Raw genomic sequence first — 19,006 nt, forward strand, 5'->3', positions numbered from 1 at the left:
TTTTATTCCTTTGCTTTTATTTTTCTGTTTGATTGAAGAATTCAAGAACAAATCCAACCGGCCTGTGGTGGAGTGTTCAAGACCTCTATTTAATTTCTCAGGTTCTTTAATTATTGTTTGAATTTATATATGCCCTGCTTTACTGTTTATTTATATTACTTGCCTGAGATGAATCTGTTTATGCATGATAATTATTTAAGTCTGTTTAGCATGTCTGGCTAATTTATTTAGGTATCGGTATGTAAAGTAAGCGAAATGAAGGAATCAAAACCAAATTGGTTTAATTAATTTAAAATTAAAATTACTCTTTTTACGGTCTCAATTTACAGGTTTAATAACAAGGTTTTTGTACGAAAGTAAAAGACATAAAGAAGTTAAAAACAATAGAACGAGAGTTTGAGTTTTTGACTGGACAGTGTAAATTGGACATTAATTCTAGATCAGGGCGAGAGCAATTTTTAGAGTTAATTAAATTCTAATCTTTTTCAAAAAGTATTTTTAAAGATTGAATGTGAGGACGAGAGTTAAGCATTTGAATTTAATTATATAACCTAAGTCAACAGAGCGAGAGTTTGAGATAAGGGTGTTTAAACGATTAGTGTTTTCTTAAAAAGAGTTTCTACGGATTCTATTGTTTTCAAAAAGTGGTTTTTGACTTAACTAATAAGTGACAGCTACGTTAATATAAAATCATAGTTTATTCAACAGAGCGAGAGTTTGAGATAAGACTTTTAATCAATAGTGTCAACTGAAAGGATTTATTTTAAAACCAAGAAACCAACAAAGAATTGATTCCCTAATTACGACGAACTACATACCGATATCCGCTTATTAGATATTTATTTTAGATCTTATTTTAGTTTTAGCTTTTCCCCCAAACAATCAAAGTATTACCTGCCTTAGCTTTACGAAGTAACCTTAGATAACGGTATATCGATTCATAAGTCCCTGTGGGATCGATATCTTTTAAAACTACGCGATAGAACTGTGCACTTGTAGTTTGTACCCCAAATTCGACTCATAAAGTCGCGATCAAGTTTTTGGCGCCGTTGCCGGGGACTTTTATTTAGTCGATATCGTAACTCTTCTGTTACGTTGTAGAGACTAAGGCTTATTTTTCTTTTCTTTTCTTTCTTTCGTTGATTTGTATGCCACACACTCGCTCACAAGGCGAGCCGTTCTACTTACGAATCAACGATATCGAACTATATCTCCGAGTCTTACGATGAATTCGGGAATATCGTGCTGCAAACAATCTCCCTCCTGTTGAACTCCCCGATTTCAAAAATATTTTCCCTTCGATACCCGAGATGACCGAACCAGCTCGTGCTCTTCGAGATTACGCCGCTCCATCGCAAGATGAGCCGCATTCGAGTATTGCTCCACCCGCAATCGAAGCAAACAACTTTGAACTTAAACCTTCACTGTTGCAGGCAGTGTAACAGAACCAATTCTCTGGAAATCCTACCGAGGATCCAAACCTTCATTTATCCGTATTTGTCCAATACGCTGATACTGTTAAAGCTAACGGTGTCACTTCAGAGGCAATTCGACTTCGTCTTTTTCCTTTCTCGTTAAGAGATAGCGCTAGAAGATGGCTTCAATCTCTTCCTTCCAACTCAGTCACCACATGGAACGAGTTGAAGAAAGTTTTTCTTGCTCGATATTTTCCGCCAAGCAAAACAGCTATGTTAAGAGCCCAGATAAATGGATTTAAACAGAAAGATAACGAGTCTCTCTTCGAAGCATGGGAAAGATACAAAGACATGATGAGACTTTGTCCACACCATGGTTTAGAAGACTGGTTAGTAATTCATACCTTCTATAATGGTCTCTTGTACAACACGAGGTTAACAATAGATGCCGCCGCAGGTGGTGCACTGATGAACAAACCTTATGCTGACGCTTACCAACTTATCGAAAGCATGGCTCAAAACCACTATCAGTGGGGAAGTGAACGAACAATGGTAGAAAAACCTCAAACGAAAACTGGCATGTACGAGATAAGTAACCTTGATCATGTTAATGCAAAAGTGGATGCTCTGGTCCAGAAAATTGAAAGTTTAAACGTATCACCTCCAGCCACCGTGGTTGCCATAACTCAGAATTGCGAAGTCTGTGGAATCCAAGGTCACACTCCTGCAGATTGTCAACTCCTAACAGGAATCCAAGCGGAGCAAGTAAACTATGCTCAAGGAAGCCCCTACTCGCACACCTATAACTCAAATTGGAAGAATCATCCCAATTTTTCATATAAGAGTAATAATGCTTTATACGCACCTGGACAATCTCCAAATCAAGCCCCAGCTATACCTCCGGGATATCAGAAGCCGATCCCATCTACACCTAACAATAACGCCCCTAGGAAATCCAACTTGGAAATCATGATGGAAAACTTTATAGCTTCTCAACAGCAAACCAATAAAGATTTCCTAAACCAGAATGTACACACTGGCGAACAAATTAAACAACAAGCAAGTAAAGTAGATGCCCTGGCTACCCATAACAAAATGCTGGAAACGCAAATATCACAAGTAGCTCAACAACAAGCGCCTACTGCTGCCCCAACTGGTACATTTCCTGGCCAACCCCAACCTAACCCAAGAAGCCACGCTCATGCAATTATACTGAGAAGTGGAACGGAAGTGGAAGGACCGTCTGACCCAAGGATAGAAAACCAAAACTCTAAAAAGTCAACTGAGGAGGAAAGTGAACCTAAGGAAAAGGAAGAGAGTAATAAGGAAACCGTAGAAAAGAAGGAACCTTATGTACCTCCACCACCTTATAAACCACCTATCCCTTACCCTCAAAGGCTTATTAAAACCAAAGATGCGGGCCAATTCAAAAAATTTGTTGACCTACTAAAACAATTAAACGTCACAATTCCGTTTACAGAAGCTATTACGCAGATGCCCTCATATGCCAAGTTTTTAAAAGAAATTCTTTCTAATAAAAGGAAACTTGAAGATAGCGAAACTGTTACACTCACCGCTGAATGTAGCGCTATAATCCAGAATATGCCTCCTAAACTTAAAGACCCAGGTAGTTTCTCTATACCCTGTCACATAGGAAAATTTGTCATTGACAAAGCCTTATGCGATTTAGGAGCCGGTATTAGTGTTATGCCTTTATCCATATGCAAGAGACTTGAAATGGGAGAATTAAGACCAACTAAAATGTCTGTGCAACTAGCAGATCGTTCCGTTAAATATCCTGTAGGAATTCTTGAAAACGTTCCAGTGCGCATAGGTCAATTCTACATTCCAACTGATTTTATAATTATGGATATTAGAGAAGATGAAGTTACACCCATTATACTGGGAAGACCGTTCTTAGCAACTGCCGGTGCGATCATAGACGTAAAACGAGGACGACTCACTTTTGAAGTAGGAGAAGAGAAAATTGAGTTCATTCTTTCCCAATTTTTGAAAGCACCTGCAATAGAAGATACATGTTACTTCATGGATATCATCGATGAATGCATAAAAGAAACTGAGTTAGAAAAAGACAAATCATCTGACTATCTTGTAGAAGACAAACTTAACCAGTGTTTAGCAATAACACCGGATCCTACGCAATGCCTTAAGAAACCAACCCTAGACCTGAAAACACTTCCCAAAAATCTGAGATATGAATTCCTAGACTTAGAACTTGAACGACCAGTGATAGTTAATGCTGACCTAGGAAGACTCGAAACAGAAAAACTCCTGCATATCTTAAGAAAATATCCAACTGCACTAGGTTACAACATCACCGATCTTAAAGGAATAAGTCCCTCTATTTGTATGCATCGCATCATGCTAGAAGAAGACTGTAAAACTTCTAGGGAACACCAGAGGAGACTAAACCCGATCCTGAGTGAGGTAGTGAAGAAGGAAATAACCAAGTTATTAGAGGCAGGTATCATATATCCTATATCTGATAGCAAATGGGTTAGTCCTGTACACGTAGTACCAAAGAAGGGAGGTGTAACAGTCATTGAAAATGAAAAAGGAGAAACTATAACCAAACGAATCGAATCGGGATGGAGAATGTGCATTGACTATAGGAAACTAAACAAAGCAACCCGAAAAGATCATTTCCCTTTACCATTCATTGGCCAGATGTTAGAACGATTAGCAAAACATTCTCATTTCTGCTATCTAGACGGTTACTCAGGTTTCTTTCAAATACCAATTCACCCTGATGACCAAGAAAAGACAACGTTCACGTGTCCTTTTGGTACCTTCGCTTATAGACGAATGCCATTTGGCTTGTGTAATGCTCCTGCAACCTTCCAAAGGTGCATGATGGCAATATTCGCCGATTTTCTAGAAAACATCATGGAAGTATTTATGGATGACTTTTCCGTATGTGGACAAAGCTTTGAAGAATGCCTTGAAAACCTAGAAAGAGTTCTAGAGCGATGTGTGAAAGTAAACCTAGTACTTAATTGGGAAAAATGTCACTTTATGGTACAAGAAGGAATTGTTTTAGGACACATCATCTCAAATAGAGGAATTGAAGTAGACAAAGCCAAAATAGAGGTAATCGAAAATCTTCAACCCCCGAAAACTGTGAGAGAAGTACGAAGCTTCTTAGGACATGCCGGTTTTTACCGACGATTCATTAAAGACTTCTCTAAAATAACTAAACCTTTAACCGGGCTATTAATGAAAGATGCTGAATTCATATTCGATAATAGATGTTTAGAAGCATTTCAAACGCTTAAAGAAGCATTGATCTCCGCGCCCATAATGCAGACACCAGATTGGAACGAACCATTCGAAATAATGTGTGATGCCAGTGATTACGCTGTGGGTGCTGTTTTAGGAAAACGAAAGGATAAAAAGCTTCACGTTATATATTACGCAAGTAGAACTCTAGATGAAGCACAGATGAATTACGCCACAACCGAGAAAGAACTTCTAGCAGTAGTGTTTGCGCTAGATAAATTTCGTTCTTACTTGGTCGGAGCCAAAATAATCATCTACACTGACCACGCTGCTATCAAATACCTCTTAACAAAAAAGGATGCTAAACCTAGACTCCTAAGGTGGATCCTGTTGCTACAAGAGTTCGATTTGGAAATCAAAGACAAGAAAGGAACTGAAAACGTAGTAGCAAATCACCTCTCGAGACTTGAGAACCTTGAATCGGAAAGAACATCAATTAACGATGATTTCTCGTACGATAAACTTATAGCTACTTTGGAAGAAAATAAAGCTGATAAACAGGTAGAAACCACCTTAGCTATATGTGTTACACCGTGGTACGCTGACCTCGTCAATTATTTAGCTGCCGGAATAGTTCCACCTACCTTATCCTACCAACAGAAGAAACGATTCTTCTATGACATAAAACACTATTACTGGGATGACCCCTTACTTTTTAAAAGAGGCCCCGATGGTATTTTCCGTCGGTGTATACCCGAAGAAGAGGTAGAAAATATAATCCAACGCTGTCACTCCGCTCCTTATGGTGGACATGCAAGTACATCCAAGACATGCTCTAAAATCCTACAAGCCGGTTTTTATTGGCCAAATATATGGAAGGATGTACATGCAGCTATTAAAAAATGTGACAGATGTCAACGCACAGGAAACATATCTAGACGTGACGAGATGCCACAAAAGGGCGTTTTGGAAGTAGAGATTTTCGACGTGTGGGGAATAGACTTCATGGGACCGTTTACATCCTCTTTCGGTAACAAATACATACTCATGGCAGTTGACTACGTATCAAAATGGATTGAAGCTATAACTTCTCCAACAAACGACACACGAGTAGTAACTAGACTCTTTAAGAATATAATATTTCCAAGGTTTGGTGTCCCAAGAATAGTAGTCAGTGATGGTGGATCGCATTTCATATCCAAGGTACTGGAAAAACTACTGCTTAAGTATGGCGTAAGACATAGAGTAGCGACACCTTACCACCCTCAAACCAGTGGGCAAGTGGTAGTGTCTAACAGAGAGATTAAACAAATATTAGAAAAAACAGTCGCCACTTCAAGGAAAGACTGGTCATTGAAATTACTAGAAGCTTTATGGGCTTACCGAACTGCTTACAAAACTCCCATAGGGACAACTCCATTTAAGCTCATTTATGGAAAATCATGTCACCTCCCGGTAGAATTAGAACATAAAGCCTATTGGGCTATTAAAAATCTAAATTTAAACTATAAAGCCGCCGGCGAAAAGAGAATCCTTGATATAAGCGAATTAGAGGAACTCAGAAGAGATGCTTACGAAAATGCCAGAATCTACAAAGAAAGAACAAAACAATGGCATGACAAGCGCATATCAAGGAAAATCTTCAAACAAGGCGATACAGTCCTTTTATTTAACTCCAGGCTAAAGTTATTCCCGGGAAAACTACGATCTAGATGGTCAGGTCCTTTTCAAATCACCAATGTTTTTCCCAGTGGAGCAGTAGAAATTAAAGGCAAATCTATGGAACCATTTACCGTAAACGGGCAACGTCTAAAACATTATCACTATGCAGAAAACAATGAAGATTCGCAAGTCTTGCACTTAAACGAAATGCCTCCAGAACTTATAGATTATAATTGATAGTTTTTATGTCGAGCTTGCGACATTAAATAAAGCGCTTAGTGGGAGACAACCCACAAATATTTTATTTTTTTTCTATTATTATTTCTTCCTTAATTATTCTTTTAATTTTTGTTTAGTATTCATTCTTAATTTATTTTTATTTATTAAAAACTTTTCTCTTCTTCCTTCGGCATTTGGCCAAATCCTGACTAAAACTCTTGTTTTTCTTTTCTCTAAGTAACACTAACCTGATGGGACAATTTGACCGTATGGGTATCAAATTCAGAGGAACAGCTCAGAAACAAAAGTTTGAGGAACTAGCCACGAGAGAGATGCTACCTAGTCTGTATGCTGATGACTGGGCAATGACTGCCCTTGGACTAAGACAAAGTGTCCTGTATTTGTTGAATCAGATTGGGTGGGAAACCTCTCCTATCCGTAGATAATTTGTCACTTACCGGAGACTAACATTAGAATTCCTTAGCTCCCTGATCTATCTACCTAGCCATGGAAAAGGAATAAGCAGAGGTTTTATCCAGTTCAGAATGTTTAACATGGAGTACCAATTTAATATTCAAGACTTTACCAACCTTTTAGGTTTCCCTACCTCCTTTGACACATTCACAGTGAGCCAAGAAGAACTTTTCGAATATAGAGAACTTGAACACTTTTGGGGAAGCTTGACTAGAAATGACGATCCCGAGGAACATGAGTTTCTCTCTGGAAACATACATAATCCGGCCTTCTGTTATTTCCATAAGATCCTGACCCACACCTTATTTGGGAAGAAGCCAAACAGTACCACAGTTTCACGTGATGAACTCTTCATCATATTTTGTGCTTCCCAGAACCGTCCAGTAAACGGTGCCACTTTTATGCTAGCAAATTTAGACCGCCTTATCCAAGATGAACGAGCACCAATTCGAATAGGCGGTTTGATAACCATGATTGGTAATGCTATCGGATTACGTCAGCCTATGCTTGACTTAAGCCCTTTTTGTGGCATTACTATTATGAGTATACCCTTCCTCTTCAACACTATGTTTATAGCAAACCTAGGGTCTGATGAGTTTGAGCTTATAATTAATAACCAAGTTCTTTGCCTATTCACCATGCCCGATCCTAGGACTAGTGTTCATAACCGCAATAACTGGCTCTACAATCTGAACGAAACCCCCTCTCCTGCTAGATCCACTGAATCTATCCAGGACTATGAGATTTGTGATGACCAAATCCCTTATGCTGAATCTGACCCCCAGACACCATCTGGTTATTATGATATTGATCCTCCTCCTCAACCTGTTCAGACCGAAGAATCGGCAATACCCGACCTTAGACATCATATGCCCGGAACTGATTATAACACCGCCATTGAAGCTTTGATGTCAGAACAAGACGCCCTCAGAGAAGAGTTCGCTAACATGAGACACGAATTTCTGGGATGCATGAACGGTATGACAAATCAGTTTCACGAGTTGCTAAACCGTGTTAACTCCTTTGCTCCTCCGGCTAGAGATCGTGCAGATGGATAGAAGTTATTTTTCTTAGTTATTTAGTTTTAGTTAGTTTTATTATTTAATGTTATTTCAAATTATGTTCGTATTTGTTTCTCTTTCGCATTTTTATTTTTTTTTCCCAATGTTACATTATGATTATTTTATGAAGCTATTGAATTATCCTATTTTATTATGAATTATGCAATATCTATTAAAAAAATGCTCTCTACTGTTGCTGCCTATATAACTTATTAAAGAAAAATATAATTATGCACTATTATACAAAGTAGAATAGCATGCAGGGAAATTTAAATAGCAAAACAAATAATCTGAAGCAAAACAAAATAAATAATAAAAATAAATTACCAAAATCATTATGAAGAACGCCAGCAGAAACCTTGCCAAAAAGACTGTGTGACGAGCGTCACACAATCTATCACGGACGTCACGCTAAGTGCTTGTGACGCCCGTCATGCCCCTGTAACGAGCGTAACACCCTTCTGACTAGTGAACGTTACAAAGACGTTGGAGACGACCGTTACACCTCTTCACCTTTTTACCTTCCCCAGTTATTCACATTTACCCACATTTATTTACTTTTCAACCACTCCCTTTCCAACTTCAAAATTTTTCCTATAAATACCCACCATACCTTTCTTCCTACATTACAACTATTCTATACAATCAAATATATTTTCTTTTCTTTCCTAATTACTTCTTCCAACTCATTCATCAGTATGGCGGGAAATCAAAATTTTGGAAACATCATCTTCCGATCTGAAGATGATAACTATCAAAGAGAGTAATTCGAGCGTTTCCAACACCGAGGTGTCACCTCTACCAGGTATCCTGATTCAACTTGTTTACAACAATTAGGATTACTTCAAGGTATCGAGTGGATGCTCCGCCTTGCCGATCTAACCTTTCTATGCACGCATAATCAACCCACCTACCCATCCCTAACCTTAGAATTTTTAAGTTCCTATGCGTACAACACTCCCACCGGTGAAGACGAATTCTTAACCGGTACCGCAACCTTCCGTATGTTCAACACCGAGTATTCCTTATCCCAAAACCAATTGAGCACCATGCTACAATTCCCCATAGAAGGTCAAGTCTACCCCAGAATCCCTCCAAACCTAAACTGGAACACAGTTGCCGCTTTCGACCTCTTTAGGAAAATATCCGGTGTAGATGCCAACAACTGGGAAAAGCTCCTTGTTTCCCATATACATAACCCAACTATCCGGTACTTTATCCGCATCCTACAAAACACAGTTTTTGGAAGACCGAACAACAGCAAGGTCAACGCAAAGGAACTATTCTTCCTCGAATGCGTCTTCGAACCGAATGCTAAGGTAAACGCCGCCTCCTTCCTATTTCATCATATCCGCACCTTATGTGCTAGAGGCCGTCAACCTTTTGTAATTGGTGGATTAATCACCACCATAGCACTTGGCTTAAACCTAGGGGACCGACTCCAAACTTTAGAATCTTTACCTCCCCTATTTATGGATATAAGCTACTGTCGGTCCAGCCGCCTAATAAAGAACAGAGTAGGCGGAAAATATTACCTTATGGTGAATAACCAGGCAGTCCCAAGCGTTGTTCTACCCAACATTGCCTTAACCGATGTCACCAATCCCAACCGCCACCTCTATGATCTGAATGCTCCCGAAGCTACCGAGCCTTCACATACAAACCCGTCTACCGACGAGTTCGAAGAAATGGAGCAAGGTGATAACGCTCCTGCACAACAATCAGTCCCGCTCAACCCTTCCGATAATGCAGCTGGCCCATCCTCACGACGTCGTCGACGAAGAAGGCCTGCAACCAACGACGACATCATGGATGCTATTGATGGTATGCAAGCACAGAATCTCGAAATGATGCAAATGATGCGCCAAATTCAACAACAACAGGAAGAGAGGAATGCCATAACCGACCAGCGGTTCACTGATCTGCTTAGCAGGTTCGACAACTTAGAAGTACATCAACGATCACCAGGTCCAAGAACACGAGGCGGCAGGCAAAATTAACTTTAGTTTCCTTTTCCTTTCTTTTTGTAATTCATTTCTTTTCCTTAAAACATTGGGGACAATGTTTCATTCAAGTATGGGGGGGAAAACCGTGTTCTTTCTATCCTCCTTTTTTCTTTTTCAAGTATGTATCTTTCTTTTCATTGTTATTTCCCTTAAAAAAATATATTTCTTATAATATAGATTTATTTTAAGTTAAGTCCCAAGTGTGAAAACTTTCTATTATCTATTCCCCTCAATTTTCATGAGCCATAACAAAAATTTAACACACCCAATAAGTATAAAGGTCGCTTATTTTATAAAACTTGAGTGAAATCAAGACAAAAATTATTACCATAACAACGCTCTAAGAACCTCAACATGTTAGATCAGGATAAGTACCTATTATACCAATCCCTTGAACTTTTAGTTTTATAGTAACCCCGAGTAGTTTATACGAGAAGTCAACACCATCTTAATAGCAAACTACGTGGAGAGCCGATGAATATAAGTGAATGATTCCCAAAGTAACATAAAAAAATATATATATCAGAAAATGCACTAATTAAGTTAGGTGATCCTTACCAGATCATTTAATCTAAAGGTTGCAGATCATAGAAAAGCATAATATGAAAGATCCATTATGAGTTGGTTCAGCAGGTATCTGGTGCTGAACTTGGTAGGGCGGACTACGGTCCGATCCCCCGCAATTTGCAATGGACTGAATAACGAGGTTATCCGACTTATGTACCAGAACTTCTAGCAAAAAGGGGATCAGAATCACTAACCGGTTACTCCACTATGTGCGCGAAAAGATAAAGGGCTTAATGTGATTTCGCTAGAATGTAAACGGGTGAAATAAGAGTAAAGGAACTAGGATACCTATAATGGCATTACTCGAACTGGTTTGCATAAGGTGGGGTTATCTGAGATTGTGACGGTGGTTGTTGATGTCAAGATTAAACTCAAGTTACTTCTAAACAAGGTTTACATGCAACCTAGTATGAATTGATGTGTGTTTTGAAATTTCATCTGGCTAAAATTTTTAAAACAAGTTCTATACTGTATTTTGCTTGAGGACAAGCAAAGATCTAAGTATGGGGGAGTTTGATAACATGAAATAGTATCACATTCTAGGACTCAATTTAATTAAATTATATTATTATTTACTTCAATTTATCTCATTTTATTAGATATTACGCGGTATTTTCTTTCTATTTATCTCAGGTGGTTTATTTGAAGTACAAGTAAAAAAGGAAGAAAAGGAGGTGCAAAAAGGAATGAAAATAAGCAAATATCAAAAGCCAAAGCCCAGCCCAAAAAGCACAGGCGATGTGCCTGTGACGAGCGTCACAAAGGCTGTAACGAGCGTCACGCTTTACACACTTGTGTGACGAGCGTCACACATGGTGTGACGGACGTCACATCATTCCCCTATATTTTTGGCACCAGGAACGCAACAGACCACGTTGAAGCTACTTTCACGCTTGACCCTTGGAACGTGAAGACCATGTACACTGAAAACCCTTGGAAGCAGTTACAAAAAGTAGCAGTATAAATAGTAGCTTTTTGGAAAGCTCTCGGTTCCAGACTTCATCGTCGTTTTCTCTTTTTCGCATTTTTTCTCTTCCAGCAGTACAAGCTCATTTTTACAGCATTACTTTTACGATTTTTATATTGTTTCCTTTGCAATTTCTATTTTCTTTTCCAGCAATTAATTAATTTTTCGCACAATAGTTTCTACACCGGAAACTATTGTGTACCTTTCACCGGATCTAACCTTACGTTAGAATCTAGTTTTTTATTCCTTCGCTTTTATTTTTCTGTTTGATTGAAGAATTCAAGAACAAATCCAACCGGCCTGTGGTGGAGTGTTCAAGACCGCTATTTAATTTCTCAGGTTCTTTAATTATTGTTTGAATTTATATATGCCCTGCTTTACTGTTTATTTATATTACTTGCCTGAGATGAATCTGTTTATGCATGATAATTATTTAAGTCTGTTTAGCATGTCTGGCTAATTTATTTAGGTATCGGTATGTAAAGTAAGCAGAATGAAGGAATCAAAACCAAATTGGTTTAATTAATTTAAAATTAAAATCACTCTTTTTACGGTCTCAATTTACAGGTTTAATAACAAGGTTTTTGTACGAAAGTAAAAGACATAAAGAAGTTAAAAATAATAGAACGAGAGTTTGAGTTTTTGACTGGACAGTGTAAATTGGACATTAATTCTAGATCAGGGCGAGAGCAATTTTTAGAGTTAATTAAATTCTAATCTTTTTCAAAAAGTATTTTTAAAGATTGAATGTGAGGACGAGAGTTAAGCATTTGAATTTAATTATATAACCTAAGTCAACAGAGCGAGAGTTTGAGATAAGGGTGTTTAAACGATTAGTGTTTTCTTAAAAAGAGTTTCTACAGATTCTATTGTTTTCAAAAAGTGGTTTTTGACTTAACTAATAAGTGACAGCTACGTTAATATAAAATCATAGTTTATTCAACAGAGCGAGAGTTTGAGATAAGACTTTTTATCAATAGTGTCAACTGAAAGGATTTATTTTAAAACCAAGAAACCAACAAAGAATTGATTCCCTAATTACGACGAACTACATACCGATATCCGCTTATTAGATATTTATTTTAGATCTTATTTTAGTTTTAGCTTTTCCCCCAAACAATCAAAGTATTACCTGCCTTAGCTTTACGAAGTAACCTTAGATAATGGTATATCGATTCATAAGTCCCTGTGGGATCGATATCTTTTAAAACTACGCGATAGAACTGTGCACTTGTAGTTTGTACCCCAAATTCGACTCATAAAGTCGTGATCATGTTTTTGGCGCCGTTGCCGGGGACTTTTATTTAGTCGATATCGTAACTCTTCTGTTACGCTGTAGAGACTAAGGCTTATTTTTCTTTTCTTTTCTTTCTTTCGTTGATTTGTATGCCACACACTCGCTCACAAGGCGAGCCGTTCTACTTACGAATCAACGATATCGAACTATATCTCCGAGTCTTACGATGAATTCGGGAATATCGTGCTGCAAACAATCTCCCTCCTGTTGAACTCCCCGATTTCAAAAATATTTTCCCTTCGATACCCGAGATGGCCGAACCAGCTCGTGCTCTTCGAGATTACGCCGCTCCATCGCAAGATGAGCCGCATTCGAGTATTGCTCCACCCGCAATCGAAGCAAATAACTTTGAACTTAAACCTTCACTGTTGCAGGCAGTGCAACAGAACCAATTCTCTGGAAATCCTACCGAGGATCCAAACCTTCATTTATCCGTATTTGTCCAATACGCTGATACTGTTAAAGCTAACGGTGTCACTTCAGAGGCAATTCGACTTCGTCTTTTTCCTTTCTCGTTAAGAGATAGCGCTAGAAGATGGCTTCAATCTCTTCCTTCCAACTCAGTCACCACATGGAACGAGTTGAAGAAAGTTTTTCTTGCTCGATATTTTCCGCCAAGCAAAACAGCTATGTTAAGAGCCCAGATAAATGGATTTAAACAGAAAGATAACGAGTCTCTCTTCGAAGCATGGGAAAGATACAAAGACATGATGAGACTTTGTCCACACCATGGTTTAGAAGACTGGTTAGTAATTCAAACCTTCTATAATGGTCTCTTGTACAACACGAGGTTAACAATAGATGCCGCCGCAGGTGGTGCACTGATGAACAAACCTTATGCTGACGCTTACCAACTTATCGAAAGCATGGCTCAAAACCACTATCAGTGGGGAAGTGAACGAACAATGGTAGAAAAACCTCAAACGAAAACTGGCATGTACGAGATAAGTAACCTTGATCATGTTAATGCAAAAGTGGATGCTCTGGTCCAGAAAATTGAAAGTTTAAACGTATCACCTCCAGCCACCGTGGTTGCCATAACTCAGAATTGCGAAGTCTGTGGAATCCAAGGTCACACTCCTGCAGATTGTCAACTCCTAACAGGAATCCAAGCGGAGCAAGTAAACTATGCTCAAGGAAGCCCCTACTCGCACACCTATAACTCAAATTGGAAGAATCATCCCAATTTTTCATATAAGAGTAATAATGCTTTATACGCACCTGGACAATCTCCAAATCAAACCCCAGCTATACCTCTGGGATATCAGAAGCCGATCCCATCTACACCTAACAATAACGCCCCTAGGAAATCCAACTTGGAAATCATGATGGAAAACTTTATAGCTTCTCAACAGCAAACCAATAAAGATTTCCTAAACCAGAATGTACACACTGGCGAACAAATTAAACAACTAGCAAGTAAAGTAGATGCACTGGCTACCCATAACAAAATGCTGGAAACGCAAATATCACAAGTAGCTCAACAACAAGCGCCTACTGCTGCCCCAACTGGTACATTTCCTGGCCAACCCCAACCTAACCCAAGAAGCCACGCTCATGCAATTATACTGAGAAGTGGAACGGAAGTGGAAGGACCGTCTGACCCAAGGATAGAAAACCAAAACTCTAAAAAGTCAACTGAGGAGGAAAGTGAACCTAAGGAAAAGGAAGAGAGTAATAAGGAAACCGTAGAAAAGAAGGAACCTTATGTACCTCCACCACCTTATAAACCACCTATCCCTTACCCTTAAAGGCTTATTAAAACCAAAGATGCGGGCCAATTCAAAAAATTTGTTGACCTACTAAAACAATTAAACGTCACAATTCCGTTTACAGAAGCTATTACGCAGATGCCCTCATATGCCAAGTTTTTAAAAGAAATTCTTTCTAATAAAAGGAAACTTGAAGATAGCGAAACCGTTACACTCACCGCTGAATGTAGCGCTATAATCCAGAATATGCCTCCTAAACTTAAAGACCCAGGTAGTTTCTCTATACCCTGTCACATAGGAAAATTTGTCATTGACAAAGCCTTATGCGATTTAGGAGCCGGTATTAGTGTTATGCCTTTATCCATATGCAAGAGACTTGAAATGGGAGAATTAAGACCAACTAAAATGTCTGTGCAACTAGCAGATCGTTCCGTTAAATATCCTGTAGGAATTCTTGAAAACGTTCCAGTGCGCATAGGTCAATTCTACATTCCAACTGATTTTATAATTATGGATATTAGAGAAGATGAAGTTACACCCATTATACTGGGAAGACCGTTCTTAGCAACTGCCGGTGCGATCATAGACGTAAAACGAGGACGACTCACTTTTGAAGTAGGAGAAGAGAAAATTGAGTTCATTCTTTCCCAATTTTTGAAAGCACCTGCAATAGAAGATACATGTTACTTCATGGATATCATCGATGAATGCATAAAAGAAACTGAGTTAGAAAAAGACAAATCATCTGACTATCTTGTAGAAGACAAACTTAACCAGTGTTTAGCAATAACACCGGATCCTACGCAATGCCTTAAGAAACCAACCCTAGACCTGAAAACACTTCCCAAAAATCTGAGATATGAATTCCTAGACTTAGAACTTGAACGACCAGTGATAGTTAATGCTGACCTAGGAAGACTCGAAACAGAAAAACTCCTGCATATCTTAAGAAAATATCCAACCACACTAGGTTACAACATCACCGATCTTAAAGGAATAAGTCCCTCTATTTGTATGCACCGCATCATGCTAGAAGAAGACTGTAAAACTTCTAGGGAACACCAGAGGAGACTAAACCCGATCCTGAGTAAGGTAGTGAAGAAGGAAATAACCAAGTTATTAGAGGCAGGTATCATATATCCTATATCTGATAGCAAATGGGTTAGTCCTGTACACGTAGTACCAAAGAAGGGAGGTGTAATAGTCATTGAAAATGAAAAAGGAGAAACTATAACCAAACGAATCGAATCGGGATGGAGAATGTGCATTGACTATAGGAAACTAAACAAAGCAACCCGAAAAGATCATTTCCCTTTACCATTCATTGACCAGATGTTAGAACGATTAGCAAAACATTCTCATTTCTGCTATCTAGACGGTTACTCAGGTTTCTTTCAAATACCAATTCACCCTGATGACCAAGAAAAGACAACGTTCACGTGTCCTTTTGGTACCTTCGCTTATAGACGAATGCCATTTGGCTTTTGTAATGCTCATGCAACCTTCCAAAGGTGCATGATGGCAATATTCGCCGATTTTCTAGAAAACATCATGGAAGTATTTATGGATGACTTTTCCGTATATGGACAAAGCTTTGAAGAATGCCTTGAAAACCTAGAAAGAGTTCTAGAGCGATGTGTGAAAGTAAACCTAGTACTTAATTGGGAAAAATGTCACTTTATGGTACAAGAAGGAATTGTTTTAGGACACATCATCTCAAACAGAGGAATTGAAGTAGACAAAGCCAAAATAGAGGTAATCGAAAATCTTCAACCCCCGAAAACTGTGAGAGAAGTACGAAGCTTCTTAGGACATGCCGGTTTTTACCGACGATTCATTAAAGACTTCTCTAAAATAACTAAACCTTTAACCGGGCTATTAATGAAAGATGCTGAATTCATATTCGATAATAGATGTTTAGAAGCATTCCAAACGCTTAAAGAAGCACTGATCTCCGCGCCCATAATGCAGACACCAGATTGGAACGAACCATTCGAAATAATGTGTGATGCCAGTGATTACGCTGTGGGTGCTGTTTTAGGACAACGAAAGGATAAAAAGCTTCACGTTATATATTACGCAAGTAGAACTCTAGATGAAGCACAGATGAATTACGCCACAACCGAGAAAGAACTTCTAGCAGTAGTGTTTGCGCTAGATAAATTTCGTTCTTACTTGGTCGGAGCCAAAATAATCATCTACACTGACCACGCTGCTATCAAATACCTCTTACCAAAAAAGGATGCTAAACCTAGACTCCTAAGGTGGATCCTGTTGCTACAAGAGTTCGATTTGGAAATCAAAGACAAGAAAGGAACTGAAAACGTAGTAGCAAATCACCTCTCGAGACTTGAGAACCTTGAATCAGAAAGAACATCAATTAACGATGATTTCTCGTACGATAAACTTATAGCTACTTTGGAAGAAAATAAAGCTGATAAACAGGTAGAAACCACCTTAGCTATATGTGTTACACCGTGGTACGCTGACCTCGTCAATTATTTAGCTGTCGGAATAGTTCCACCTACCTTATCCTACCAACAGAAGAAACGATTCTTCTATGACATAAAACACTATTACTGGGATGACCCCTTACTTTTTAAAAGAGGCCCCGATGGTATTTTCCGTTGGTGTATACCCGAAGAAGAGGTAGAAAATATAATCCAACACTGTCACTCCGCTCCTTATGGTGGACATGCAAGTACATCCAAGACCTGCTCTAAAATCCTACAAGTCGGTTTTTATTGGCCAAATATATGGAAGGATGTACATGCAGCTATTAAAAAATGTGACAGATGTCAACGCACAGGAAACATATCTAGACGTGACGAGATGCCACAAAAGGGCGTTTTGGAAGTAGAGATTTTCGACGTGTGGGGAATAGACTTCATGGGACCGTTTCCATCCTCTTTCGGTAACAAATACATACTCGTGGCAGTTGACTACGTATCAAAATGGATTGAAGCTATAGCTTCTCCAACAAACGACACACGAGTAGTAACTAGACTCTTTAAGAATATAATATTTCCAAGGTTTGGTGTCCCAAGAATAGTAGTCAGTGATGGTGGATCGCATTTCATATCCAAGGTACTGGAAAAACTACTGCTTAAGTATGGCGTAAGACATAGAGTAGCGACACCTTACCACCCTCAAACCAGTGGGCAAGTGGAAGTGTCTAACAGAGAGATTAAACAAATATTAGAAAAAACAGTCGCCACTTCAAGGAAAGACTGGTCATTGAAATTACCAGAAGCTTTATGGGCTTACCGAACTGCTTACAAAACTCCCATAGGTGTCGCGGCGGGATTTTCACGAGATTAAGTATTGATTGAACTTAACCCGTTTGAAAAATATTTTAAATGCAAGAGTCGCCACCGTCTTTTATTTTATCCAAAAAAGGAAGGGAAAAATAACGATAAATCCCTTTAGAGTTACGGGTTCGGGGGTTGGTTATGCAAAGGGAAGGTATTAGCACCCTCTACATCTGTGGTACTCCACAGGAACCTTTTTGCTTATGTTTATGTGAATGCTTTGCTTTTTTCGCTTTGATCATTTGATTGGGGAGATGAGAAAAGAACTTGATTTTATTGTTTTTGGACTCGATAAAGTCGTAGACTTCATGCCTACGTATCTCCAAGGCGCAATGGAGAAATCAGAATCCACGTAGTTCTCCCAAAAGAAAAGGGGAAAGTCTGTTTTGTTGATTTTAGATTTGAACGAGCCTAAACCCTAAAGAAATAAATAAATGGGCTCATTACAGGAAAGCCCAAGAGTAAGCTTATGAGTGTGTGAAAAGGTTTCTTAAACGGCGACCGTTGGAATCGCATCGGGTTTCTCTTTTTGGATTTTTCGATTTTTTAACATAAAACGTGAACAATACGATTAAACACACAATACAGAAAATAAAAATGCGAGAAAGTAAATTATTACAACACAGTTAGCTATGAATAGTTAGTATTACGAATAGTGAGTGGAGTTAATCGAGCTGAAACTGAAACGAAACGGTTAGTAACAACATAAACAAATATAAAAAAACAATATAAACATCTACTTTAGACAAAATAAACATTTGATATAAATAATTTTAATTAAAATAAACATTTAAACAAATAATTAATTTAACTAACATTTAAATAAAACATATATGCAAAATAATAATAAAAGATAAACAATATTTAGTAAACAAAAGTAATATATATATATATATATATATATATAATATATATATATATATATATATATATATATATATATATATATATATATATATATATATATATATATATATATATATATATATATATATATATATATATATATATATTTATATATGTATTTATTTATTTTTTAGACATAAATATATAGTAGACAAAATATATATATATA

At 38.1% G+C, this 19,006-nt stretch overlaps 2 non-coding genes across 2 annotated transcripts; both read right to left on the reverse strand.

Annotated features, from left to right (window-relative positions):
* Positions 1-1,688: 1,688 nt before the first annotated feature.
* Positions 1,689-1,795, reverse strand: LOC127133270 (small nucleolar RNA R71). The gene has a single exon (XR_007807258.1). It is a non-coding gene; the product is annotated as a small nucleolar RNA R71 (small nucleolar RNA).
* An 11,742-nt stretch (positions 1,796-13,537) lies between these two features.
* On the reverse strand, positions 13,538-13,644 carry LOC127133271 (small nucleolar RNA R71). The gene has a single exon (XR_007807259.1). It is a non-coding gene; the product is annotated as a small nucleolar RNA R71 (small nucleolar RNA).
* Between the last annotated feature and the right edge of the window lie 5,362 nt (positions 13,645-19,006).

Source organism: Lathyrus oleraceus, chromosome 3 (assembly GCF_024323335.1).
Source record: "Lathyrus oleraceus cultivar Zhongwan6 chromosome 3, CAAS_Psat_ZW6_1.0, whole genome shotgun sequence".
In the NCBI taxonomy this organism is placed as follows: domain Eukaryota; kingdom Viridiplantae; phylum Streptophyta; class Magnoliopsida; order Fabales; family Fabaceae; genus Lathyrus; species Lathyrus oleraceus.